The following is a 26,782-nucleotide window of genomic DNA, read 5'->3' on the forward strand; positions in this document are numbered from 1 at the left end:
TTTAGAGGTGAGGAGGAGTCCACACTGCAGAAGTCCGGGCAGAGTGAGCCAGGCAGCAGGAGCCACGGGGCAGAGGCCAGAGCCCTGAGGGAGGTAACACTGGCTGTCTGTCTGGAGCTGGGGCACGGGGCGAGGACCCAAGTTGCCACGTCCTGGCGGTTATGTGCACATTGACGACCTTTTGGGACCTTTCTCCTGAGCCCCCAACTCACATACCCACTGCTCACCCAGCATCCACCCCTCAGTGTGTATGGGCATTCCAGACCCAACATAACTAAATAGAAGTCTTAGGCAGAAACGTGACCCTCCCCAGTCTCCTCCGTGTTATGTGGCCCCACCATTTACCTGGTTACCCAGGCCCAAAATGTAGGTTTCACCTTTGACCCTGCTCCTTCCCTCACTCCTCACCTTGTGTGTTTACAATGTTGACAGCTGTTCTATCACAGTATATCCTGAAAGCCGCCACACCTCCCTACCCTTGTCCAGAGGTCCCCTATCTCTCAACAGGTCTCCCTGCTTCCACTCTGGCCCCACTGTGAGCAGCTTCCCACACAAACAGAATGACCTTTATTTATTTTTTTTTTTCTAAGTATTTTATTTATTTATTTGGTTGCACTGGGTCTTAGCTGTAGCAGGTGGGCTCCTTAGTTGTGGCTTGCCAGCTCCTTAGTTGCAGCAGGCAGGCTCCTTAGTTGTGGCTCAAGGCCTCCTTAGTTGTGGCATGCGAACTCTTAGTTGCAGCATGCATGTGGGATCTAGTTCCCCGACCAGGGATAGAACCCAGGGCCCCCGAATGGGGAGCTTCGAGTCTCAACCACTGCACCACCAGGGAAGTCCCCCAGAATGACCTTCTAAAAAGTAAATAAGATCACAGCACTCCCCTGCTCAAAACACTCCAGTGGCTTCCTAGCATCCTTGGAGTAGAATCTGAACTCCCTGCCCTGTCCTTCCTGCCCCCCTCCTACTTCTCTGGTCTCATCTCTTAGCACTCTCTGCTTTGCTCACTCCATTCCAGCCCCTGTGTCTTTCTTGCTGTTCCTCTTTCTTGCCTCAGGGCCTTTCCACTTGCTGTTTTCTGCCTGGATTACTCTTCCCCAGCAATCCTCCCTTCACTCTGTTCTGGTCTGTGTTCAAGTGGTGTTTCCTCTATTTAAAAGGCACTGTCCTACCCCCCACGCCTTACACCATCACTCTGTTCTCTTACTCTGCTTTATTTTTCTTCATTAGCACCTGCTTTTATATTATATATTTATTTGTATTCTCATTCACCACTCTATCTCCAGGGCCCAAAACAGAGCCTGGTACACAGTAGGTGATCATCACACATTAGGTTGGTAATGAAATATATGAATGAATGAATGCAATTTAAGGCTTTGGTGTTTATTCCATGGGCAGTGCGAATCTAGTAGACACCTTTCAGGAGGTGAGTGACGTGGTCAGCACTTTTATTTTAGAAAGCCAGCTGGTGGCAGTGTGGAGGCTGGACTGTAGGAGGCGGCAGCAGGACTAGTTAGAGGCAGATAAAATGGTCCAGGAAATTGATGCTGAGCCCTATGTAGAGCTGTAGAGAGGAAAAGAGGGGACTGAGGACAGGTTGTGAAGACCTTTGAGTATCTTTGGTTCCTATTGGAATAACTTGGTATAGCAATTCTTTCAAAAGAAAAACAAGAGGGGACTAGCTGGTCTGGGGAGAGGCTGGTGACACTCTGTAATGTCTCTCTCCCCAAGCAAATGTCAGCCCCCAGATGCACATCCCCTGCAGTGCAGTTATTATCTCTCTGAGGAGTGACTCTGCTGTTCCTAGACTCCCCGTTCAGTCTTCCACTAAGAAAGTAGTCAAGATGGTATCAGTGAGTCTGATTCTTCTTCCTACAGATGGGTCCCTGGTGTTATACACTACAAGCCACACTAAGTCATTGGTTCCTTCTTGCAATGAGTACATTTCTTCATATTTAACTCCAAGGGAGACTCGCTCTAACAAATTCTCTTTTTCTTTAAGAATGACTGGGCTCTGCTCAGGTTCCACGTGGGGTTTACTGATAACCTGGGGGCTAGGCATCTCCTTTATCACAAACATGCACAGGAACTCTTGTCCTCTCCTGGGTGTCAGGGAGTCAGAAAGGACAGTGGACCCACATTCCTAGCCCAGGCATAGCCATGCTGTCTGGCACTGCCTCTTGAGAACTTTCTTCTTGAACTTGAATTATTCCTTCCTCCCCAAATCCCCAATCCTCCCCACATTTTGATGCAAAGCCTTTCATCTCTGAGTAAACACTTCTTACCCATCTTGCTGAGGTGTTCCCTCTCTGTCCCTAAGGGGGAGTAGGTCGTCCCAGGCCCCTAAGCCTTGGCCCAAAGTTCCTAATCCTGTTTGCCGAGCCTTGTGGTGTGAGATGCTGTCCCATCTGTGTAGCCAGATGCCCGCCTACCACGTCTCCCTCTCTCTTCCAAAGGTCCAGATGTCGTAGGAATGACACTAATAGCTACACTATAAAGCTTCCTGTGTGCCAGGTACTGTGTTAAACCCTTCACATGCATTCTGTCTAATCCTTCCCACCCTGCAGGGGTGAGTATTATTGTCTTTTTCACAGATGAGGAAGCTGAGGCTTGGCAGTGCAGTGAAGCTTAGTAGTTACGAGCCTGGGCTGAGAGTCAAACAGACTTGGGTTTGAATCCCCCCTAGCTGTGGATCTTGGGAATGCTACTTAACCTTTTTAACCTTCTTTTTCCAGATGTAGAAAATGGAGATAATATGGAGAGTATTCACAGGGTTGCTGTGAAAAATTAAATAAAATAACATGTTATTTCATAAGCACATAAGTACTTGCTTACTAAATGCTAGACTTTGTGCTGTCAGTAAATAATAGCTCATCGTAGATACTGCTTTCATCAGCAGCACCGTCATCATCCCCATCCCAAGGCTACATGACTAGCATGTAGATGGAGCCAGGATTGGAACCTAACCCTGCCTGGCTCCAAAGCCCACGTTCTTCCCCCATCCCACACTGTTGCTCCCAAGTTAGTCTTACCTAACACTTTCTGGTCCCTAAGTTTACTCTCGGTCTTCTTGGTTGTGCTGTTTGTCCCTGTGTGGGCAGTGGGCTCAAGCTAAGGCGTAAAAGATCTTCGGTCTCTTCCAGCCCAGTGACCTCTTTTCAGTCATTGACTGGGCAGTCCTCAGTGGCTGGGCTCTTCAGGCATCAGCTTGGACAATTTTCCCTGATCGTCAGTGTCATCTTGTCCGCTGTGAAAGCCAGAGGCATGGCGGCGGTGGGGGTGGGGGGCTTCCTGTATTGTTGTTTATATCAGGAGGATTATCCAGAGAAAACAGGCACGGCAAAGATAGGACTGGTGAGTGTTCCTATCATTTGGGGTCACAGATCACTTTGTGAAGCTGGTGAAATGTATGGAGCTTCTCTCCTGAAAAATGCCACGATAAGCTCAATATTTTCTCCGCAGCCCACCCAGGGGTCCTGGCTGAGAAACTGAGACCCAGTAGGTTAATTCACATGCTCTTTTATCCTCCTGCTGTTCCACATTCACAACCGTGGAGGGCGTTCTGTTTCTGTAGGATGTTTGTGTTCGAGGGCTATTGGGCCATCCTGGTAGCAGTTGGAAATACCTGTTTTACTGATATGATTTGCCATTTTCATTTCTTCCCCATATTTGAGAAATGTATCCACACATTAGAACTGGCCTAGTCTTTTTGATGAGACTGACCTACTGATGTGCACATAAATTCAAGCCATAACTGCATCTAGGAGACCAACTGGAGAGGGTTTTTTGGCCCCAAATATCAGACTAATAAGAATTTTATTGTGATATATAGATTATAAAGGTGCATAAGCTTAGCTTCAGTAGGGTTTAGTGGTTTAAATTCAGGTAAATGTAAATCTCTACTTTTTTTAAATATATAAATTTATTTATTTATTTATTGGCTGTGTTGGGTCTTCGTTGCTGCGCGCCGGCTTTCTCTAGTTGCGGCGAGTGGGGGCTACTCTTCGTTGTGGTGCACAGGCTTCTCATTGCGGTGGCTTCTCTTGTTGTGGAGCACCAGCTCTAGGCGTGCGGGCTCAGTAGTTGTGGCACTCAGGCTCATAGCTGTGGCTCGCGGGCTCTAGAGCGCAGGCTCAGTAGTTGTGGCGCACGGGCTTAGTTGCTCCGCGGCATGTGGGATCTTCCCGGACCAGGCTCAAACGTGTCCCCTGCATTGGCAGGCGGATTCTTAACCACTGCACCACCAGGGAAGTCCCTCTACTTTTTAACTTACGTTTTTTGTTTTGAAATTTTAGTCTTAAAAAGTATGCTTCCTCCCCTTTTCTTTTTTCTCATTCCAATTTTCAAGGTATGGGTCTGGGAGAAGGCAGATTCCAAGCACCTTAACTCTATAGTCTTCTAACTTGCTTGTCGGCAGCTCCTTAGAGCCTTTCCAGCAAAGCATGGAATGGGCCTGCTGTTTGTAACAGGAATCATGGGGGTTGCTTCTGATGCCCGCTCCCCTCCCTGTCCATCCTTTGGGTCTTCACAGAAAGACAAGAACAAACCTTCCACAAAGGAGGCCCCCGAATTTTTCCTCCTGCTCGGGCTACAGTGCCAGTGCCCTCTGCAGCTAGAAGAGGGACTTGGATTTTGGGCACAGGAACTAAATTCATCACATATTAGATCATTTAATATAAAGCTTTTTCTGATGCGTAGTTTTTTCTTTAAAGTTTTTCTTTTTTTCTTTTTCTAAATTATAAAAGCAACAGATGCTCACTTTAAAGCCAGGATTAGAACTCTTCACGCCTGGCTTGGAATTCCAGCTCCATCAACTCGTTAGATGTGCAGGCCTGGGAAAGCACATACCCTCCTTGAAGGCTTGATTTTCTCCTTGTGCAGGAGAGAATAATTTCACCTCCTAACGTCGTTGCAAGGATTCAGGGAGATTGGTACATGGGATGCGCTTGCAGAGGTTTGGCATGGATTCTTTTACTCAGTGACTGTTTATTCAGCACCCACTCTGAGCCAGTCAGCGTCCTAGTTGCTCTGGAAACACTCAAGAACAAGACAGAGGGGGTCTCTCTGCTCTTCTGAAACTCACATTCTAATCAGAGGAGACACAAAGAAACAATTTCAGAAATTAAGAAGCTAGAACCCCCAGGTGGGGTGCAAGCCATAGGAAGGGCCACTTTAGGTCAATGCCAGGGGGGGACCTTGCGGGGGAGGCTTGGTGCTATGTGACCCCCTAGACCCCAGGTTTTCCAGGACACCTGCTGTTAACAATTCTGCCCTCTAAGCGTAGGTCCCAGTTTTAAGTTTGGATAATCTGACCGCTGAGCACGTGTCGGTTCTCCATTAGGTGGTGCTTGTTCACTAACTGGCTCCCCATTCCGAGTATGAGCTCCGGGGCTGGGCGCCAAGTCCAGGGCCTTTTGAAGGCTTCCTGGCGAGCTGGAGAAGTGCTGCTTCCCGCTCACCCAGTGGAGCTGACACTGAATGAAGAGCCTCCATGTCAGGAGGGAGGGTCATCGGTTTCTAGCCAGAGCCCATTTTGCTCCAGTGCTGCTTGGAGCAATTTCTCTCTCAGGGAGATTCTGGCACGCTGCAATCCCCTGATTCTCCACATGCAGTTTTTAAAAGGCTTGTGGAGACCATGTGAAAGCTGGGGCCATCCCAACCTGTACGTTGTCATTTGGACCACAGAGCTGTCAGCCCAACACTCCACGCCATCTGCATCGCCCCTCTCAGGGTATAGTATGCATTTTTAAATGACCATTTCAGCCCCTGCATTGGGCAACAGTGACCCAAACCGATTGGTGAGTGAGGCTGCTGAGCAGGAGGGCAAGCTGCCTCTGACTCACCTGTCACATTCATTGCTGACCTACTTTTGTTTGACCTTGATTTGCTCGCTGCAATTAAAGACATTGCTGTGAATGCACTTCTGCTGCTGATCGAAGTCTAATATCTGACAACCCAGGATCTGAAACACACACATGACCCAGGCAGATGGATGGATGGATAGGTAGTTAGTTTTTCACTTACCTCTGAATTGTAATTCGATCACAAGGAAAAGGCTTAATTTCAAGGACATTGAGCAATTCTTTGAGACTGGATCGAGCAATTCTTTGAGACTAGATACGATGCCAAGGCAGCAGGCCTTGATTCCTTGCTACTGGGCAGCTTAATCAGGAAACGGCCTAGATGGCTGCCTTTCAAGTGGGTCCTTGCAGTAGCTTGGCAACTGGCACAGGGTCATAATTGGAAGAACTTGGCTCTGAGTGTCTGTGGGTGTTTACAATGCACTATAGGCCAGGGCTTCGTTTATTTATAGAATATTGTGAGCAACAAGCAGCAGAAGGCTGAAAAGCCACTAAATCTCGATTTATTTTTAACAAATTCCATTTTCCCCCTCATCCCAGAAGGAGAACTGAGTTATTAAAAAACAGAAAAAAAAATACATCATTGCAGAATATGCCATATCTAATTATGGGGTTGCCAGCGTCAGCCTGCAGCCACATTTTAAGGGCTTTGTAAATCAACCATCCATTCAATCTGTGAACTTATATGACTCCTATTCTTCTTTTAGATGTAGAAGGAAGTTATTGGCAAGTGAGTGCTATTCAGAAGTTCTACACTGTCTAAATTAGGAGATGGAGGGTATAAATATAGAATAGTGTACTTATGTTCTCAAAGGGAAATAAAATTATTCTTTGTTGTCCATCATACTTAGCCATCCAAGCATACATCCCACCGCACTAAATATCCACTGTAGAGTTTTCACTCATCGCAATGGCGGATCCACACCACTCAAAGGAGCTGTATTGTGATATCTTGCTGAGCCAGACCCTGAGTAAATATTGCCCACATATGTCATGAAAAGACGTGGATCTTAACACTTTTGGGCCTTTGTTCTCATAGTGCATTAGAGCTGGATGAGACTTCAGAGAGCCTCTAGTTCAAGTACATCTTATTGTAGTTGGGGAAACTGAGGCCCAGAGAGCAGAGTGACTTGGGCCCCATGGTGAGTCACGGCAGAGCTGCGCTGGGGCCGCAGTCTCTGTGCTTTTCTCTGATGGTCCCTGCTCTACCAAGCTCGGAGCCAGTGAGTTAAACAGATCTGATTCCTGCCCTTCAGGGTTCACAGTCTCAGACAGACAGACGTCAAGATGGTCAATAATCACCATATGTATGAGTAAACCAAGTTATATGTGTGTAATAAGCTAGCTAGTGAGTGGAGGAGATGATGGTAAAGTGGGGAATTTTAGAATCTGTGTGTTTGGATACCAAGGCAAAGGTAAAATCAGTTGCTCTCTGACCTACTTGGGAAAAGCTTTATAGATGCTGTGAAGTTTTTTTTTTTTTTCGGCCATGCCATGCAGCATGCGGGATCTTAATTCCCCAACCAGGGATGGAACCTATGTCCCCTGCATTGAGAGCACGGAGTCTTAACCACTGGACCGCCAGGGAAGTCCCGATGCTGTGAAAGGCGCAGCACATTTGCTGCATATTGCAGGAGGGAAAGTGCGGTGCAGCAGTGGGTGTCAGTGAAGGTAAATATAAATATTGAAGTTTTGGAGGAGCCTGGGAATGGGTCATTGGGGAGATCTCAAGGGAACACCCAAGGGAATGAAGGACTGGGTGCAGGCCAGGGGCAGGTGGTCTGAGTTCCTAGGATGCTCTGCCCTGTCCTGGGACAGCATGGGTTGGGGGGTAGGGCGGCGTGAGTGCTGTTGTTCCCAGTCCTCTGACCGCCAGGTAGAAGGGTAATAACTGAGCACAGTGGTCTTCTTTTTTCTGACCCTCAGGATCCTTCTTTTCGCGGCCCTCTGGGCAGCCAGTATCGATGGACTAGAGCTGGCACGGAAGCTGGAACATGTGTCTCTTTCTTGCCCTGGGCCGATGCCCAGCACATGCCTGGGCTGGGTGGGATCTGGGTGTTAGTTCTTTCTGAGGCTGGGAGGGGACAGAGGGAGCTGAAGAAGCCTTTTCAAGGAAGGAAAGACTGTGGAAGCTTCTGGAGAAGACTCCTGTTACAGTGCTGGAGGCCAGTGGTTTTAAATTGAGGTTGTAGTGGGCAGCACAGAGACGAGTGAGTGAGAGAGGAGTGAGTGGGAGAGGAGAGGACAGATCACAGGCCGGAAGAAGCAGTGGGAGTTACTTACAGACAGACAAATAGAGAGGGAAGGACAGTGATGTACTGGGACTGAACCTACAGCCGCAGGAGAGGAGGTCCGCGTGGGGAGGGAGGAATCGGCCACGGCAGACCCAGCGTCTAGGGGCCTGTGTTACTTAGGCTGGGCCTTTGGGTTACTGAGCACGTTCTCCTTTGAGCAGAGAGGGTCTGTCTTCCTGCCCAGTGAGCTCCTAGCCACCCTGGACAGTGGTTCTCAAACATGTTGCCAGGCGTTTCCAAGTGGCAAAGAATGAAATGAGTCCATAGAACATCGCCAGTGTCACCTCCGTAATTTGTTATTTTTCCTTAATCTGTTGATACCTACTGCCACTCGCCTGCTTTTGAGTTCTCAGAGTTGAGAATATATAAATTAGCAGTTTCCACTACCTGGAAAATAGCTGATGAGCTTTAGTTTGGGAATTTCATACTCTTTTTCAGATTTGTATTGTAGTTTTAATACAGCCCGGTAATATTTTTGCTGATAAAATAAAAATTTTCATTTTTATAGTTTATAAAGGTAACACAGTTTCAAGATAGAGGATACCTCCTGGGTGTCCCACCTCTGAGCCAGTTTTCAAGGAGCAGATTCTCTGTCTTGTTTCCTGCTCCTGGGCGTTTCACCGTGTCCCAGCACCTTCCTCTGTGGGCAGCTCAGCCCAGGAGACCAAGTAAACCCGGGTTGGGGGTGTGTCAGTAAAAGGTTCAGTGGTAAAGAACATTGACACCTTCACCTGAGAAGAGGTTGGGAAGTTGCCTATGGACTAGGACGGCCCCCATTCTTCCTGTCCCAGTCCCAGCCCACGGAGTTAGCAGGCCTGATCGCTTCATATTGTGTGTCCCCAGTAACGGTGGCATTTGTAACTGATGCCGCCTTTAAATTCTCCCAAGTAAGGAGATGTTCATGGTTTGTTGCCACACCCCTGTCATTTCACTCTTTCTCTGAATCACTGTGCTAGGCACCCAGCAGGCATTCCAGAAACACTGTTGGTTCATGGAGCCATTGCTGGTCAGAGCCCCGCTGTCACTACCACCTGGTGTTCTCAGAGCATTAAGTGAGTCCTGAAGGTTATGTATTTTAAGACCTGTCCAAAGTCCATCCTCCTTCCTTTGGGCTGATGAGCCACACCCTGGCTATCTGCACTTATCTGCTCCTTATCAGCGTGATAGAATGGTCCAGGGGAAGGGCATCAAGGGGTCACTTCCTCTGGCCACCCTCCTGTGCAGGAAAATCCCATCTGTACTGGTCAGGACAGTCAGGCCCCTGGCCCCCTGGGGCACCCACACACCAAGCCTCCTGCTCCCCCTCTACAGATATGTTTGCCTGTTAGAAAACCCTTCTTTATTCTAATCCAAATCTGCCTCTTGGCACTGTTTCCTCATTGACCTAGTTCTGCCCTTTGTAGCAGCACAGAACAAAGGTCCGTAGGCGTGGCGTGACTCCACTTTCTGAGTTTGGAAGTTGTGCTCATGGGCTCCCTTCCTTTCTCTTCCCCACCTTCTTACCTCCCTCCCCAGGGTCCAATGTCTCCAGTGCCTTCTGCCATCCTTGTGCGACATGGCAGTCCACATTAATATTAATGATTGGCAACATTCACTGAGTGCTTACCATGGACCAGGCACTGTTCTCAGCTCCTTATATCACTTATCTTACTACTCACAATCACCTATGAGGTGGGTACTGTCAATATCTGCATTTTGCCAGTGAGGAACCTGAGGAGCAGAGGTCAGATGTTGTCCAGAATCACACAAGGAAGTGGCAGAGTGAAGACTGAGCCACAGAGCTATAATATCTCATAATCTTAGCGCTAAAAGTAAGCCCGTGGTGCATTAGATTGGGGCTGGTCCTACTTTGACTTATTTTGCAAGAAATCATTGGAAGGGAGCCTGAGTTGAACCATTTCCTATGAAACCTCCTCAGAATTTGTTTTTGTTGTTGTTTTGTTTTCTTTCTTTAAATTTTTTTGACTTTTTATTTATTTACTTTTTGGCCGTGTGGTGTGTGGGATCTTAGTTCCCCAACCAGGGATCGAACCCGTGCCCCCTGCACTGGAAGCACGGAGTCTTGACCAACTGGACCGCCAGGGAAGTCCCCAGAGGCCCCAGAGACCTTTGCCTTGTCACCAACAAATGGGTTCATCTGAACTCTGCCAGGCCTGCAGGGTTCATGATGCAGTGAGTTTAGATCAGGGTGACAAATGTGGGCTCTTAGTATTTTCTTTTCCTGCACATGAAGCCAAATGCAATAGGTTTCTTGTTCAAAATGCTTCGTCATGATTTTGTGGCCAGAAAGCAGAGGGAGAAAGGTACCTAAGAATTCTAAGACTGAACCATATCTTCAAGTTCCTAATCCAACGTTCAGTCTCCCAGAACAGCCCCAGCGGTTGTGGAGTAGAGGGGTGCAAGGCCCACCTACCCTCCAAAGCTGGGATGGCAGGTGCTGAATACACATTTTCCTGAAATGCATGCATCAGGAAGGGTTTTGGAAGGGCAGGGGAGGGACGTGGGAAGGGGCATGTCAGGGCCAGTCTAACCTGGGCTTGAGTGTTGGTCTTGCCCTTCACCAGCTGTGTAACTAAGTGCAAGTCACTGGCTGCCTCTTTGCTCTTCTGTAAGATAGAAATAAGAGTACCTTTTCCTAGGGATGTTTTGAGGGTTAAATAAGCAGAGGCAGATGTGCCATGAAGCTGTAGTTGTTGTTTCAAACCATTCCCCACACCTGATGATACCTCAAGGTTTGGTGACCAAGCCCTCGTTCACTGTCCGGCCTTTCCTGCTTCAGTGGCATGGGCTGCCAGCCGTCTTCTGAGGCGTGGAGTGGGACTATGGAGGCATGGGGTCTTCTGGGGCAGTAACAGTCCCCAAAACCCAGCCTGCAGTCACGTTGGTCATCCTGCCCTGACCCTGGCAGCTCAGGCCAGGTTCCCCCAAGAATCCAGGAAAAGGTGATTCATGACTTTATCAAGAGTCTGCTTCCTGGGTTCAGGTGCCCCTGGGCTTTCCTGGTCCAGGCATTGGCCACACTGGCTGAGCCAGAAGGGCTGAGAAACGGACTGAACCATCTTTCTCTTTGTCGGTTGCTTTTCAGATAGCGTGTATCCCAGTTACTATTTCCGAGACATAAGCAGCAAAGTGAGGGACCTCGTTTCCGAGGTGTGGGCCCCAAACTGGAGGGAGAGCAGCTTGAAGCAATAGAAAAAGGACTGGATAAAATCTAGTCCTGTAGTTACCTAAAACGGGGCCCTGAGCAGTGTCCTAGCTTCCCTGATACATAGTGTCTCTGTCTGAAAACTGGGGACGCTAATAGAACTAACCCCAAGGTTGGTAGGAGGATTAGATGAGATCCTGGATGGACATAACAAAAGGCACCTGGCACAATGCCTAGCACTTAATAACCATAAATATTATAATAATTCCCTTCCTCCTCTACTGTATACTCTGCTGTTGATTTCCTATATGGCTTTGAGTAGATATCTTAAGCCCTCCTTGACCCTTCTCTTTGTAGAAAATGCAGGTGAAACGTACTACTGGTTGTGAATGTGTACGTAGCGCCCCCTATAGGACATCTCAGGAATGTGCAGGGTGGTTGGGCTGTCACAACTTGGGGCACAGGGCTTTCACTGGGGGGCAGCAGGGATGCTGGATGTAACACGTGGAGAATAAAGGATTGTCCAACATCCTGCCCAACTTCCCAAAGTTCAGTGGGCATTCATGTAGGTGAGACCCTGTTTATAACGATCTGGGCCTAGAGTCTGACTCCATTTTACATATAAACATAAATAATTTTTTCATGTTTTTAATATATACTGAATTTTCCAGGAACACAACCACCAGGTATATGAGGTTTACCTATTTGTTATAAATAGATACAAGCATCTCATTATATCTTTCACTATGTCTCTAGAGTAGCTGTGTCCAATCTTTGTGTATTGATAGACATATTATTTTATTTTAACTTTATTTTTTTTCTTCTTTGTATTACAGTCATGTTGTTTTTGAAATCATAAGTGTTGGTAAGGTTATATTATTTACAAATTTTATTTCAAGAGAGTGAAAAGAATGTTGAAAATATTTGTATTGAGTCTTTGAAAGTACGAGAGAGACAGGGAGAAGGAGAGAGAATGTGTGTGTGTATTTTAGCCTATAAATCAGCTGGAGAAACCTTAGGATAGACTTGAAATAAAAAGAAATGGTTTCACTTATCTTAGAAATGTCCTTTTACATAAGGATATATAATAGAAGTCAGAATTTAACTGCATCCATTGCCAGAGAAATAAGGTGGCTGGATGTTTCCCCTGGCTGTTTTAGAAAATATATAATCTTAAAGAGTCTAAAACATAGTTTTTGTTATCTTTTTTCATCTTTGCCATCTCTGTTTTTTTCACCCCTCCCAACTGTATGTATGTATTTATGTATTTTAACATCCATGTGTAGATCTTTACTGAAAGGAAAACCAGTCAGGCTCCTTGCTTTTTACCAAGTTTGTTTTTGTTGTTTTGTGGCCTCTGCCTGCGCAAATGGATTGTGTGGATTAACCTATTCATAATCTTTATTTTTCCACTAGGGTGATTGCCTTTTTATTGATTTACAGCAGGTTTTATTTTTGTTTTGCTCCACTTAATTCAGAAAGGATAATAACTCCTTTACCTGTCACAGAGCTTTGGAGTCTGACAGACCTGAGTTTGCATCCTGGCTTTCCCAGTCATGCACTGAGGATTTACAGGCAGTTTACTTGACCTCTCTGAGACTTAGTTACTTCTAATTGAGAATTAAATGAGAAAAACACTGCGTGGCACAGAATAAAAGCCCAGTGTGTGGTTTCTGCTGCTGCAGTTTTTGTGTTGTTATTTTTTGTTGTGATTCCTGCACTGCATATTTTCTCAGAAAAAGTATCTTGAGCTCGACAACTCATGTTGTTTCAGATTCTTAGACATGTAACACTCACTTGCTGTAACCAAAGCTCAGAAAAATGAAACGGAAATCACTGAAATTTTGTTTATTCCTTGTGTAGGAAGGAGACCAATGAAAGAAAACAAGCTGATTCCGTTTTAGTTAAAAGAGGAACTTGCAGGGTTATTCCTGGGGTCAGGAAACACTCAGATGAACATCTTAGATCTAGGGCCCTGGCAAGAGGCCTTGAGACTTATCACACAATTAAATCGTCTCCCTCAAACTGTGCTTGCCAGGGCAGGCAAGTGGACAAGTGCATTTCACAAAGGTTCCCAGTCATTCCGAGTTGAAACAGGAAGGATCATCTGGTTAACTGTTTATCCAGTTTAGCACACCTGCCGTGCCCCCAGCACTCTGGTTGATTCATGGCCTTGTGACCCGTTTGGGCATCCTTGCACTGTAGGCGGGAGGCAGATGGGTGAGAGCCGGCCCTACCTCTTCCTCCTGCTTGGGATGGAGCTTTTGCTTTTCTTTGCTGCGTCTCTGAAGCAACAAAGTATGTACGGAGTCCTGGCTCTGGAGTTAGGCACATCGGGGCTCTGTCCCTGATTCCTCCATTCCAGCTGTGTGATTTTGGACAAGCTGCTACACCTCTCTGAGCCTCAGTGCCATCTTTTACATGATGGTGATTTTTTACCATCCCCAAAAGGTCATTTTGAGGACCAAATGAGTTGGGTAAGGGCTAGCACCATCCTCAGCACGCGGGATACTCAGCCAACAGGAGGTGGGCGCTACTCCAGGAAGGCAGGAGGTGGGTGCGTGGGCTGCAGTGTAGTCGGTGATGCAGACCCCCCACTCAGCACGATCCAGCCCAACAGCTCCTGCCCTGCAGGGTGGATGAAAAGAAGGCACCTCTTCCTCCAGCTGTCACACGGGGCACGCTACCTGGCAGGGGGAGCTCAGGTGGGATCTTCACCCCCACTGGCCCCCTGGGCTGGGGGCCTTTGTGTAGTTTACAGACTGGCTACCCCCCTCACAGCAGAAAGACATGAAATCCCGCCGGCTGTTCCCTCACAACATATCAATAATCGACAGCTTCTAATCACCCCGCCTTGGCCACCCAGCCCCGCCTCTTCTTACACCTCACATCCATCCATCATCAGCACAGCCTGCCTGCAAATATATCTAGAATTCTTTTAGCCACTCCTCAGACCAGGCCTGAAGCATATCATCTTTTGCCCAGACTACTGTAGTTGTCTCCTTACTGGCCTTCACTGGTGGTGCTCTCTTTACCCCCACCCCATATACACTCATGCACACACGCGCACATGAACACAGAGCCCCACCGCCAAACGCGCACACAGAGCCCCATCGCGTACACGCGCACACAGAGCCCCACCGCCGCAGACGCACACATGCACAGAGCCCCACCGCATACACGCGCACAGACCCCCAACAGGATCCACCCTCCTCACGGTTTCTTCTCAACACTGCAGCCAGACTGAAATCCCACGTGGGATCATGTTATCGCCGTTTCGCTCAGGGTCAAAGCCTTACAGAGGTCTGCCCGGCACCCTGTGGCCTCCACCACAGCCCTTTGCCCTGGCTCTTCTCACCTGCAGCACTCCTTTCCCCACCCCCATCTCCCCACAGTTCGACTTTCCTCCCCAGTGTGCCTCCTGCCCCATCTCCGACTTTCTCCCCACCTCCCAGAATCCTTCAGCCTTTAACCCTTTGCTTGCCTTGGTCACCGGAATGTATGCCAGACGAGCAGAAGGCTCCTTGTCCCCTGCCCCAGCCCTGGCACTTGGGGGCTCTCAGTAAATGTCTGTTGAAAGGTTAATGAATCGTCGTGGGACAGCAAACTCCTAGTGTCTCCATTATGACAGAACCGTCCTGAATTGAAATTTGACTGCCACAGGCAATTTGTGGTGCAAGTTTACTCAAATTACCAATTCTTTCACTGTAGAAATTACCTGGCGTATAGGGATGGTTAGTAAGTTCTGTTGGATGCATTGCTTTTGGCCTATGGGGCCGTGGTAGCCCTCTGAGGCCTCCTTACCCATCAGCAAAATCCTGTGGTGGGTGGGACTGTGCCCCTGACCCTTCTTAGCCGGGTGTTCCCCCAACCCAGAATCCCCCATGCAGCCCAGCTCTGGGCGACACTGTCAGCCACTGGCTTCTGCTTCTCCCGCGGTCTCCACCTCTGTAGGGAAATCGTCATCCTTTGCTTTCGCCATCTCGTCTTCCTGGGTCACTCTAACGTTTTGTTATCATCACCTGTTGATCTAACTTTCTCATTATCCTCTTCCCAGCTTTCCGTGGGAGTTATTTCTCTAATTTTAGTTTCATTGACTGTCAAATGAAGAGGTTGGACTTCTTTTTTTTTTTTTTTTTGCGGTACGCAGGCCTCTCACTGTTGTGGCCTCTCCCGTTGCGGAGCACAGGCTCCCGGACACGCAGGCTCAGCAGCCATGGCTCACGGGCCCAGCCGCTCCGCGGCATGTGGGATCTTCCTGGACCGGGGCACGAACCCGTGTCCCCTGCATCGGCAGGCAGACTCTCAACCACTGCGCCACCAGGGAAGCCCAATGGACTTCTTAAAGTAGCACCTCCCTCTCAAATTCTGAGGAGCCCTCAGTGCTTCCAGCTGCAAGACACGGGCCTCTGGCATGGTCTCTACCCCGCCAGGTCCCTCTCCGGGCCTTTCCCCGTCGCTCATCGGCTGCCTTCTGCTCCCAGAGCTCACTGTCCACTTGCCAGGCACTCCCTGCTGCCCCAGGTGCTCCGGCTCCCACCATTTTGAGCCCCTTCACCCCAGACTTGTGGTCTGAGTTTGCTTTCTGTGACCTCCGTGCTTACCTCCCCCAGCCGCCTTCTCCTTGTCTCACCTCACAGCTCATCCATTTCAGTAACCGCAGTTAACCCGACGGGCATCCTAAGTGCCTTTCATGTACTGACCTCATTCAGTCTTGAGGAGGGACCCTCTTCCTGTTCCAGGTGAGGAGACTGCAGCTCCCAGGGGTCACGGAACTGGCCCAGGACACAGCTAGTAAGTGGCAGAGCTGAACCCAGGCTGTCTGGCTCCAGAGGACTGACCACCACCCCGTCCTACCTCTCTTCACACCCATATCATCCCCTCACCCTTTCGTCCATGCCCCGCATGCCCCGCCTTCCAGGGCAGAACCCTGGCTCTTCCTCTGCTCCTGCCGGGGGAGGTGCGGGCAGGTCACAGGCCTGGATAAGCCCCCAGTGCATGGCCTTGCCCACCCTTGCTCTGCAGCGCTTCCCGGCCTGTCCTCAAGTCCCTCCCCACTTTGTAGTCGGTCTTGCTCCCTGCCATGGCAGAAAGGCAAAGGCTGTTCCATCTCTTTTCACCACTGCTCGATATTCTTCCCAATTTTTCTGTCCTTCTCTCTCCCTTCCCCACATTCTCAAAGGAGGCACATCCCTTTTCCTCTCTGAGTCTCAACGCTGCTCGGGTCCACCCCCTGCTGCCTGTCCCAGCCGGCCTCTATCCACAGCCCTACCCCGAAACTCAGCACCTTTTGGGCTGCCCCATCTTTGACTCTGCTCCCCTCACACCAGCATCCTTCTCTTTACCGCCAATAACAGCAGTGCATCCTTCTGTTTCCTTTAGAACAAGATGCAGATGTTTTCTAGGACTTTCTTCAACTTCAGGCAGCAGGTGTTTTGGTGGAAAGAGCGTTCTTCCCCTGAGTCTTTAGGGCCAAGCTCTATTCTCTTATCCTGTAGGTTTTAAAAAAAGAAGGGGGAAAAAAAGGAGAAAGAAAAGAAAAAGCCCCCAACAGCCTGGAGGCAGGCTGTGTGTCTCTGGTTACTGAGTGTGACTCACTGGTCCCTCCTGATGATCACCCCTGTACCATCATCAAATGCAGGGGTGTGTCAAGGCTGAGGGCCGGAGGAGAGCTTGGCCCTCGGGAGGTGGCCTCCCAGAGCAGCCAGGATGTGAGCGGTACAGAGCACGCCCTGCCTCCCCGGCACTGGGGCGCCGAGGAGAACAGGGCCTGCATCCACCGGGTAGGCAGCACATGTGAACCCCCCTGGCAGCTTCAGATTCCACTGTGGCCCTCCAGGCAATGCAGAGAAACCCTGGGTCTGGCTGGTGGGTGGGCTGAATGCATGTGGGTGCTGAGAGGCAGAGGGAAGGCACTGGGCGGAGGAAGTGGCCAGGGACCACTCACGAGGCAAAGTGGGACAGGGTCGTCAGAACTTCGGCTTTTCTCAGAGGAGCCAGGAGGCTGACAAAGCCATGCCGACCACCTTCTGGTGAGGAAATAGGCAGGGAAGGAGGGGAAGCAGGATCACTGCATCCTGAATGATTCTGCAGAGCAAGGTTCCCCTTAATGTGCCCCATCCAACCTTTGTCCACTAGATGTTAGGTGAAGAAAAACATGTGGACCAGCATCTGTGGGCAGGTGGAGACCCCGCTGCTCCCGGACTTCGCCCTCTGCAGGGCCCTGTTTAAGGTTCCGAGAAGCCCTGCAGAGGAGAAACCCAGCATTTAGCCCGGAATTCCCCACGCTTCTTTGGCCATTGATTTTTTTCCCCCCCATGTAACATCATTAAAGTTTCATGGGGTTGGTATTCAGTGAGAGATCTTTGGGAAGTGCTGGTGTGAAGAATTTCATAACAGCATACTCTGGAATGTGCCCATTTTTTATTTTGCATGGAGGCCATGCCACATAGTGGAAAGGACCGACCTGGGTTTAAATCTACCTTCCTATAAAATCCCTGGCCTTGGTCAAGTTACCTAACCTCTCTGAAACTTAGTTTCCTCATTTTTAAAGTGGGAGAGATGACATCTAATAGAGCTTTGGTGGTGCTTAAATGACAAAATAATAATAGCTAACACGAGTAGAGGGTTTATTATGTGCCAGATGCCACTTAAAGCACTTTCTGCATCTCCTTTCTCCACCACAGCTCTGAGGTAGGTGGTGGTATCATCTGCATCTCCCAGGTCAGGAGACCCCGACACGCCAAGTTAAGGGTCGTGCATATGTTGGAACTGAGATGTGCACCCCAGACACTAATACCTGGTAGAGTCGGGATTTGAAACCTGACCGTCACTTCTCAGCAGAGAGCATGCTCCTAGCCACTGTGTCATAAAGGGCCTGGTGCATTAAAAGCAATAAGGAATGTCAGTTCCCTTTTCAGGTGATTCATGGATATTTGAAGGGGAACCGGACATTCCTGAGACTCCAAGTTATTCTGCAGTCTTTTTTATCAAACCTGTTAAAGGAATAATCTGGACCTGCTTGTCCACTCATTGTTTTCTGCACATAAAATAAAAATTCTCCTTCAGCAAGTGTCCAAAAAGTTATGACCCTTCTTTACGACCTCTCTGCTTTGCCTCCATATCATGATCCACCTCAGTTTGGGCAGCTGCTCAGCTGTCGGCTGGAATTGGGCCACTTCCCACACAGGTGCCATCAGTGGTCCGTGCATCCCCGTCCAGGATCAAGAGTCCTCCCAGAAAGCACAGTGGGGCTGTAGCTTGTTCCTCAGGCCATTCTCTTTCCTGTACTTCAGTGACAGACTTGGCGACGGTCTAAGAAGGTGTCCCTTTTATCACTCGTTCAACAAACATTTACTGAGTTCCTGTGCTGGGCTAGGTGCATGCTCTGTATTGTGCCTTTTAAGTAGATCTCAGAATCTTCCTAACAGCCCTCAGTAGCCCTCCAAGACTGGAATGCTGTAGACTCTCCTCCATCAGTGGTGTCGGGGCCCTTTTCCACATAGACCAGCATTGTTTTTGTTTTTCTTTTTTTGTTTGTTTGTTTTGTTTTTTTGTTTTGTTTTTTTTTTTTTTTGCGGTACGCAGGCCTCTCCCTGCTGTGGCCTCTCTCGCTGTGGAGCACAGGCTCCTGACGCGCAGGCCCAGCGGCCACGGCTCACGGGCCCAGCCACTCCGCGGCACGTGGGATCTTCCCGGACCGGGGCACGAACCCGTGTCCCCTGCATCGGCAGGCGGACTCCCAACCCCTGCGCCACCAGGGAAGCCCTGTTTTTCTTTTTAAACTTATTTATTTGATTTATTTTTGGCTGTGTTGGGTCTTCGTTGCTGTGCACGGGCTTTCTCTAGCTGTGGCGAACAGGGGCTACCCCTCACTGCAGTACGCGGGCTTCTCGTTGCAGTGGCCTCTCTTGTTTTGGAGCACAGGCTCTAGGCGTGCAGGCTCAGTAGTTGCGGTGCATGGGTTCTAGAGCGCAGGCTCAGTAGTCGTGGCCCACGGACTTAGTGCTCTGCCGCATGTGGGATCTTCCCGGACCAAGAGTTGAACCTGTTCTCTGCATTGGCAGACGGATTCCCAACCACTGTGCCACCAGGGAAGTCCAACCAGCCTTGGTTTTTTTTTTTTTTTTTTTTTGTGGTATGCGGGCCTCTCACTGTTGTGGCCTCTCCCATTACGGAGTACAGGCTCCGGACGCGCAGGCTCAGCGGCCATGGCTCACGGGCCCAGCCGCTCCGCGGCGTGTGGGATCTTCCCGGAACAGGGCACGAACCCATGTCCCCTGCATCGGCAGGCAGACTTTCAACCACTGTGCCACCAGGGAAGCCCGGACCAGCCTTGTTTTGATTCACAAACTACTCCAGGATTCCCAACCCCTGCCTCTTGTGAGACCCTCTCAGTAGGCTCTCTAAGCCCCATCGTTCCAAATGCAAGCTCCTTGATTTTTGTTTGATTTTAGGATTCCCAAGCATCTAGAGCTTCCAGTAGGACTGCGTACACAATTGCCACAAACGGGGTTCTCCCCAGGCCCCTGACAGCCACTGCAAATGAGCTCTCCTCTGCTCAGAACATCATTCTAATCATCCAGTCCACCAGGCAAACCTGGTTCAAGTCTCCCCTCCTCCCTGGTCCCTTCTCCTTCCATTACCCCACACACACCGGCAAGTAAGCTAATCATTTTCTCCTCTGTTCTGCTCCTGTACCTCACATATGCGCCACAGCTAGGGGAAAAAGGCATTTCTTCCTCAAGATACTTGACTGCCACCTGCTGGAAATTTGTAGTAATGGCTCTACAAATCTCTGCCACCTAACAGAGGCGCAGGTACACTGACATGGGGCAGTGCACTGCTTGCACAGCTGCAGGCACGGCCCTGCCTATTGCAGTGATCAGGATTGAGGGGATCTTAAACATACCCGCTGTGTCCCCAGTGCCCTGGCTTCCACTAGGGCTAAAGAAATGCTTGCTGATTGATCGTGGTGCAAACCCCGGTTACCTTAGGGTCGAGGCACCTGGTCTCATGGGTGAATGTTCTCTAAATCCGTCTGTTGCAAAGCGAGGCAACCAAACTCCCCACAAACCTTCCGAGTAACCAGAGGATCAGGAGGACTTGCAGAGGGGACAGGGACCCTTCAGTCTCTCACCTCTGCTCAAAGGCCACCACCATCTGAACAGACCAGAGCAACTCCACATTCGTCTCCTCATTATACCTTGAGTTGAGAATATGGAGAATGGAACTGGGGCCAGCTGCCCTGCTCCTCTGCATGGGGGAAGGACAGTACTTTGGAGCAGATGCTGTGTCCAGGGCCAGCGCCTTGAAGGTGGTGGGGATGCAGAGGTGGCCACACAGGGGTCCTTGCAGGCAGCTAGGGGTTTTGTGGCAAAGTAGACCCGTGAGCATGTAGCTACTAGACACGGGTAAGCAAGGGTGTTGATTCACTATCGTCCATATTTTCCTAAGCCATTACCCCAGTGACGTCCTGAGGCTTCACAAAGTGGTCTCAGTAGAGCTCCATCCAGCTGTTACACGTGCAGGCGGGAGCAGGAGGGGAAACATGCTTTTACCAGGGTCCTATTTTATAAAGGGAGAAGCCCTCTGTCCTTTCACAAAGCTTGTTTCCCCAGAGCCAGAGCCATTCGGCACAGCGTTGCTCAGGTCACATAGAAAGAGTCTCCCGGGGACTTCCTGGCGGTCCAGTGGTTAGGACTCAGTGCTTTCACTGCCGGGGCCCAGGTTCAATCCCTGGTCGGGGAACTAAGATCCCGCAAGCCGCCTGGAGTGGCCAAAAAAAAAAAAACCAGCAAGTCTCTTGGACAGATACCTCTCCCTGCTAACCCTAATAAAGTAAGAGGAGCATTTCCCTCTCTGCCCTGGCTTCCAGGAAGCCCAGAGACAACTTCTTACTTCAGTTTCTGTAGCTTTCCTGAACCAGGATTGCTTCTCCTCACATTTCCCTGATTCCTTCCTCAGGAGTGCTTGTTTTGGGGGCATTTGTATTTTCCTTTGTAGGGGTGGCTTTGGGGGCAGGATGGGCAGTGGTGTGGCAGAAGAAAGAACCACCACCAGTGAGCCAGACACATGTGGGTTTCAGTCCCCACTTGCTAAGCAAGATGTCTTTGCCTCTTCAGTGCTTAGTTCCTTACCTGGAAATTTGGGATAATGACCATAATTAACAGATAGGTTACTGTGAAGATTAAACTCCACCAGTGTGACCGCCACTATTGCCGCTCCCTCCTCCCAGGTCAGGCTTGGTCTGTGGCTCCAGGATCAGAGTCTATTTCCTTCTTCCTGCCTGTGTCAACTAGGGGACCAAGGGGTTTCCGGGGATGCAGGACTTTCAGTGCTAAATCAGGAAGGTCAGAGGCAAACAGAAGAGCCAGTCACCCTGGTATTAAACAACCGCAACATCTCAGGGGCTTACAATGGCCAAGGTTCACTTCTTGTTCGTGCTGCATCCATACAGGGTCTTGGCTAAAGGAGGAGCCTCTATCCAGGAATCGCTGGTCTCGGCACAAACAGGGGGACACGCAGTAAAGGTCAGTTTGAAGGTTGCCACTGTCCCTTCCACTCACATTCATCCATCAGGGCGAGTCACTTGGCCAGGCCTGGCATGAGGCAGCCTGCCGACTTCCCACACAGAGGAGCAGCTAATGGTGTGAACCTTGACACAATCCACACGCTCCCCTTTCTCTACTTGTCATTCTGGGGTGCTGGGGCAGGGAGGAGGGAAAGCCCAGAGATGCCTGGTCCACAACTGGAGGGCACCCTGTGGCCATCTTCCTGTGGATGGTGTGTGTGGGTTTCTTTAGGGGCGCTTCAGCCTTGCCCCACTCTGCTCTGAGTACCAGCTGTCTCCTTTTGGCACCTAATAGTGGCTGACAGGCTCACCTCTGCTAGCACCCTTGCTCCTTTGTGTGGAGCCCCAGAGAGTCTTCTCCCTATGCTCCGAGGAGCACAAGGGGACTGAGGTGGGACAGAGGGTGCCCCCAAGCTCTTGCCAGGTACACGTCCCAGGTCCCTTCATGCCTGGCTTTCTCTGGCCACCCAGAGAGCCTCCCTCCCACCTTCGGAAATCTCTAGGTCAGAAGTGGGCACACGTGTGACCCCTGACTCCAGGACCATGGCCAGGCTCTCCCAAGAGCGTCCTCGCTATGTGTCACTTGGATGGCAGCACCAGGGCCAGCCCTGAGCCCCCAGTCAGCAAGGGTCCCTCTCCCAGGTAACTTTGGCCTCTTGGAGCCCCCTCTCTTGGCTCAAATCTCTTCTGGAAGTAGTTAGCACAGAAGACGTTTTTTGTCCTTTTTCTTTCGTTGTTCCATTTATTGTCTTACATCTAAGAACACCTTCCTGGAGAGAAAACAGTTTTCCAAAAAATAACTGTCACAGCTGATTCAGCTTCCTTACCTTGTCCAAGCATATAAGAAACATGGTTTTTGTTTTGCAAAATACAGTGCCAAAAATCTATGTTAGCGTTTATTATTTCTATAAAGTAAACATGAGTGCTGGAAAAAAATGATCAAAATAAGAAATTTCGTATGGAGTTTGGTACGGAGAACTTTTATCTAAATTTCAGGGAAGTGGGGGAAAGAAAATGCAAAGCATGGTGCTGGGATATGCTGAGCTGGGAGATCCAGGCGCAGCTGGCGGGGCTGGGCGGGGTCTAGGCAGAGAGGCCGCTGCGGGCGAGGGGAAGGGGCGGGGCAGCCCGGGAGAGCTGGAGGCTTCTCTGAGGGTACACCTGTGGGCACTTGAAAGGCACGCAGGCGTTCACCCGGTGACCGAGTGGGTAAAGGGAGCCACACCTGTAAAACAAAGTGGGCACAGCTGAGGCCTCGTGCTCTCGGCTGCGTGCTCTTGGGAACTTAAGTATTTCAGCAGCCTGGCGCCTTGGGTAGCAGATGAGCTGTCGGGCTGGAGAGCGAGGACATCCTTTGCCGAGGCCTGCTGTATCCTGCTAGGGGTGTTTGGGGTTTTATCTGGAAGGCTTGGGGAGAGCAATGAAGCCACTGAAGTATTTTAAGCAAGGGGGTGTCCTACCTCTGACCACGGTGAGGAGGGGACGAAACTGGAGAGGGGAGCAGCCTGGATGGAGGCAATGAATAAAGGATGGATGAAGTGGCTGGACCCACGCATCCAAGGGCCAAGTGTGGGCTCTGGGGCTGTTAGGAGGAGAAGGGAGGCCGCCCAGGGTGGATCCTGGGTTGCGAATTTGGGGGCTGGCAGGATAGTGTGGGACCTGGCTGGGGAATCAGATTTAGATGGGGTCGTGTGTGTTGAGCCTCCCCCAAGCAGCCCTGCCCTGGGGACTTCGCATCCCTGCTGCTTATCCATCGAGGCTTAGGGACTGGGAGTCCAGAATTCCTGGTCACATCGTTTGCACTTGCCCAGACAGGGTTACCTGGGTCAGACAGTGAGGGTTTCTGAACCAGACTGCAAGGAAGAATAAATCGGGAGGACACGGTCCGTTCTATCCCTGGATATTCATTTGAAGACCTTTATAATGATCAAGACAAAAGCAGGTCATTGAAGACGCAAGAATTAGCCAGTGGAATGTGAAGCGCCAGAATTGGTGCTTCAGGAAGGTCAGGAAGGCTGCATTTAAAATATCTTTCCGGGGCTTCCCTGGTGGCGCAGTGGTTGAGAGTCCGCCTGCCGATGCAGGGGACACGGGTTCGTGCCCCGGTCCGGGAGGATCCCACATGCCGCGGGGCGGCTGGGCCCGTGAGTCATGGCCGCTGAGCCTGCGCATCCGGAGCCTGTGCTCCGCAACGGGAGAGGCCACAGCAGTGAGAGGCCCGCGTACCGCAAAAAAAAAAGTCTTTCCGTCTCAAGGTGGAGCAGGTAGGGAGTAGTGGGGCAGGTGCAGCCCGTTTCTTCCTTCAGAGCCTGTTCCTTCCACAGGGGTCGCAGGGCCAGCGAGGAGACCCCTGTATCCTGCCAGCAGGAGGGGGGCAGGGCAGCAAACTCTCCCCCCACTTTAGTTTAACACGAGCAGCTTTTCAGAACTGATTTCTCTACCACATGTACTTGAGTTCAGGGACATTTTCTTTCGGCGTCTGAGCTCACTCCCAGCGGTTTCAGGTATTGGCCCTGCTGGCATTTCGTCTTGGCTTAATGTTTTCTGAAGACTTGTTTTCTGTGGTTCCTCGTTGTGTGCATTTAGGTAACTCACCTGGCTGGAGAGAGAGTTGAGTGGTGTCGTTATTCGCAGGTGTAGCTCCTGGAGCCCCACTGCTCTCCTGCTGTGTGACCTCGGCTGGTTTCTTCACCTCTCTCTGCCTCGATCTTCTTGGTAAAATGTGGAAACAGCAGTATTTACCTCAGAGTTATTTTCAGGTCTGAGTGAGTTAATCTACATGGTGCAGTAAGAACAGCGCCTGACGCCAAGTACACGCTCAGTCACTGTTCACTGTTATTATTGCTTGACCCAGTAGGAGAAATGAAAAATATAATTATCTTCTTCCTCTTAAGGCCGTGTCCAAGAATTTACGTTTAGTAATTTAAAAGGCATTGTTTTTCACAGAAAATATCTCCTGGCAGACTTCCTCATGTGTTTGCAGTTGAGTTTAACAGGCAGTTGAAGGACGGGACGGTCAGCTCAGCGTTGCTCCCTGTAATCAGGAGTCATGAGCAAGTTCCCCATCTTCCTCAGCTGCTATGAGACTTTTCATTTACTCCAAATTGACCTGTTTGGGATTTCTTTTCCTGTGGGCCCCACTGTAGGTTTCTGGAAGAAGTTGACTGCCTGAAAGGAAGCGACAAAACATGAAAATTGCTTTGAGGTGACCAACAAGTCCAGTGGCCCCTTGCTTCTCCCAAGGTGGATCTGGGGTTTAAGAACCATAACTTCAGGTAACAATCCTATCCCACCCACCCTTGCCTAGAGTGACTGTCATTGGCAGCTCCGATGGTAGTCCTTCCCTCAGGAAGTGTGGTTTCTTCCAGGAGCCCTGAAACTTGAAATTTTCCACCTCATGCAAATGTATGGCTGTTCAAAAAGAGGAGTGGGGGCTAGAGGGGGCACCACAGGTCTGACACCCAAAGGGTCACCGAGACCCTGAGGTCTGTGCTCACTGCTGGCCTACTTCTCTTAATGTCAGTAATAATGATAATAACAACAAGCTACAGCTGCAGCAGGGCCTTTAATGTGATTAAATGATTATAAAATACTCCTTGAAGAATACATCAGACTAGCCAGGAAATTTCTAAAATGAAGAGTAAGAAGCAGGAAAGGAATTGTTCTACCAGATATTAAAATGTATTATAAAGCCACAATCATAAATAGTGTGGTACCAGAATGGGAATAAGCAGATCAAAGGAAAAGAAGAGAAAGTCCAGAAATAGAAAATGAATCAATAAAGATGGCATTTCAAGTGACAGGTAACAGGACACATGGTCTAGTGAGTGGTGTTGGGACAACTGTCTATTCTCTGGAGAGAAATAAGAAGTTCCCAACCTTAGGTCATGTACCAAAAATAATTTCCAAGTGGATTGAAGAACTAATTTTTTTTAAAAAAATTATAAAAACATCAGCAAAGAAGAGAATGTTTTTATTATTTTGGGGTGACAGGGTTTTTAAAACATGTCACTTTTAGTATCATATATAAATACCATAAGCAAAGTTAAAAGGCAAAAGCGGGGGGAAGTATTTACAACATCTATAACGAGCATATACAAACTTATTCATTCAACATGCATTTATTGAGTGCTTACTGTGTGCTAGAAAGTGTTCTAGGCACTAAGGGTGCAAGCAGTAAACCAAAGTCCCTGCTTTTCTGATGCTTATAGTCTAATGGAGAGGACAGCCAGTAAATTAAGTAGATTATTGCAGGCCAAATGCTGATACGGGCGATGGGAAAAAATTAAGCAGGCCTGGGGTGGTTAGGAAGAGTTGGTGGGGAGGTCATATTATATGGCTCTTCAGGGAAGCTTCACTGATGAAGTTTCATCTGAGCAGAAATATGAAAGAAAAAGGGGAGAAGTGGTTGAATTTTGGATGTTTTTTTAATCTTGAGCTGATAAGATTTGCTGATGGATTGGATGCAGGTTGTGAAGGAAAGAAAGGAGTCAGGGGTGCCTTCTAGGTTTGGGGCCTGAGCAGCAAGCAGGATTGAAGTACCACTTACTGACCTGGGCATGACCAAGAGGCTTGGCTTGGGGAGAACCAGCGATTGGTTATGGATGTTTCATGTTTCTGTTGTATATTCAAAGGGAGATGTCAGGGTGATGGTTGGTTATACAGGTTTGGAATTTGGGGAGAGATCTGGGCTGGAGATGTAAATATGGGAGTTGTCATAGCATGGATAGTATTTGAAGCAGTGAAACTAGACAGATCTCCTAGGGAGTGAGTATAGACAGAGGAGGGCCGAGGACAGCTAGAGGCGAGGAGACGAGAGGAACCAGCTGAAGAGACCAAAGAGGAGTGGCCACTGAAGTAGGAGAACCATGAAGCTGAGAGACAGGGAGGAGGGAGAGATCAACTCTATTAG

The 26,782-nt window shown here is 49.4% G+C and overlaps 1 protein-coding gene across 1 annotated transcript in view; it reads left to right on the forward strand.

Annotated features, from left to right (window-relative positions):
* BMAL1 (basic helix-loop-helix ARNT like 1) overlaps nucleotides 1-26,782 on the forward strand; it is a 104,017-nt gene that overhangs the window by 43,740 nt on the left and 33,495 nt on the right. Inside the window, exon 3 of the mRNA XM_065881807.1 lies at nucleotides 25,017-25,145. The gene's annotated coding sequence lies outside the window, so the exon portion shown is untranslated. The remainder of the gene's footprint in view (nucleotides 1-25,016; nucleotides 25,146-26,782) is intronic.

The sequence above is a fragment of the Phocoena phocoena genome, chromosome 8 (genome assembly GCF_963924675.1).
Source record: "Phocoena phocoena chromosome 8, mPhoPho1.1, whole genome shotgun sequence".
In the NCBI taxonomy this organism is placed as follows: Eukaryota; Metazoa; Chordata; class Mammalia; order Artiodactyla; family Phocoenidae; genus Phocoena; species Phocoena phocoena.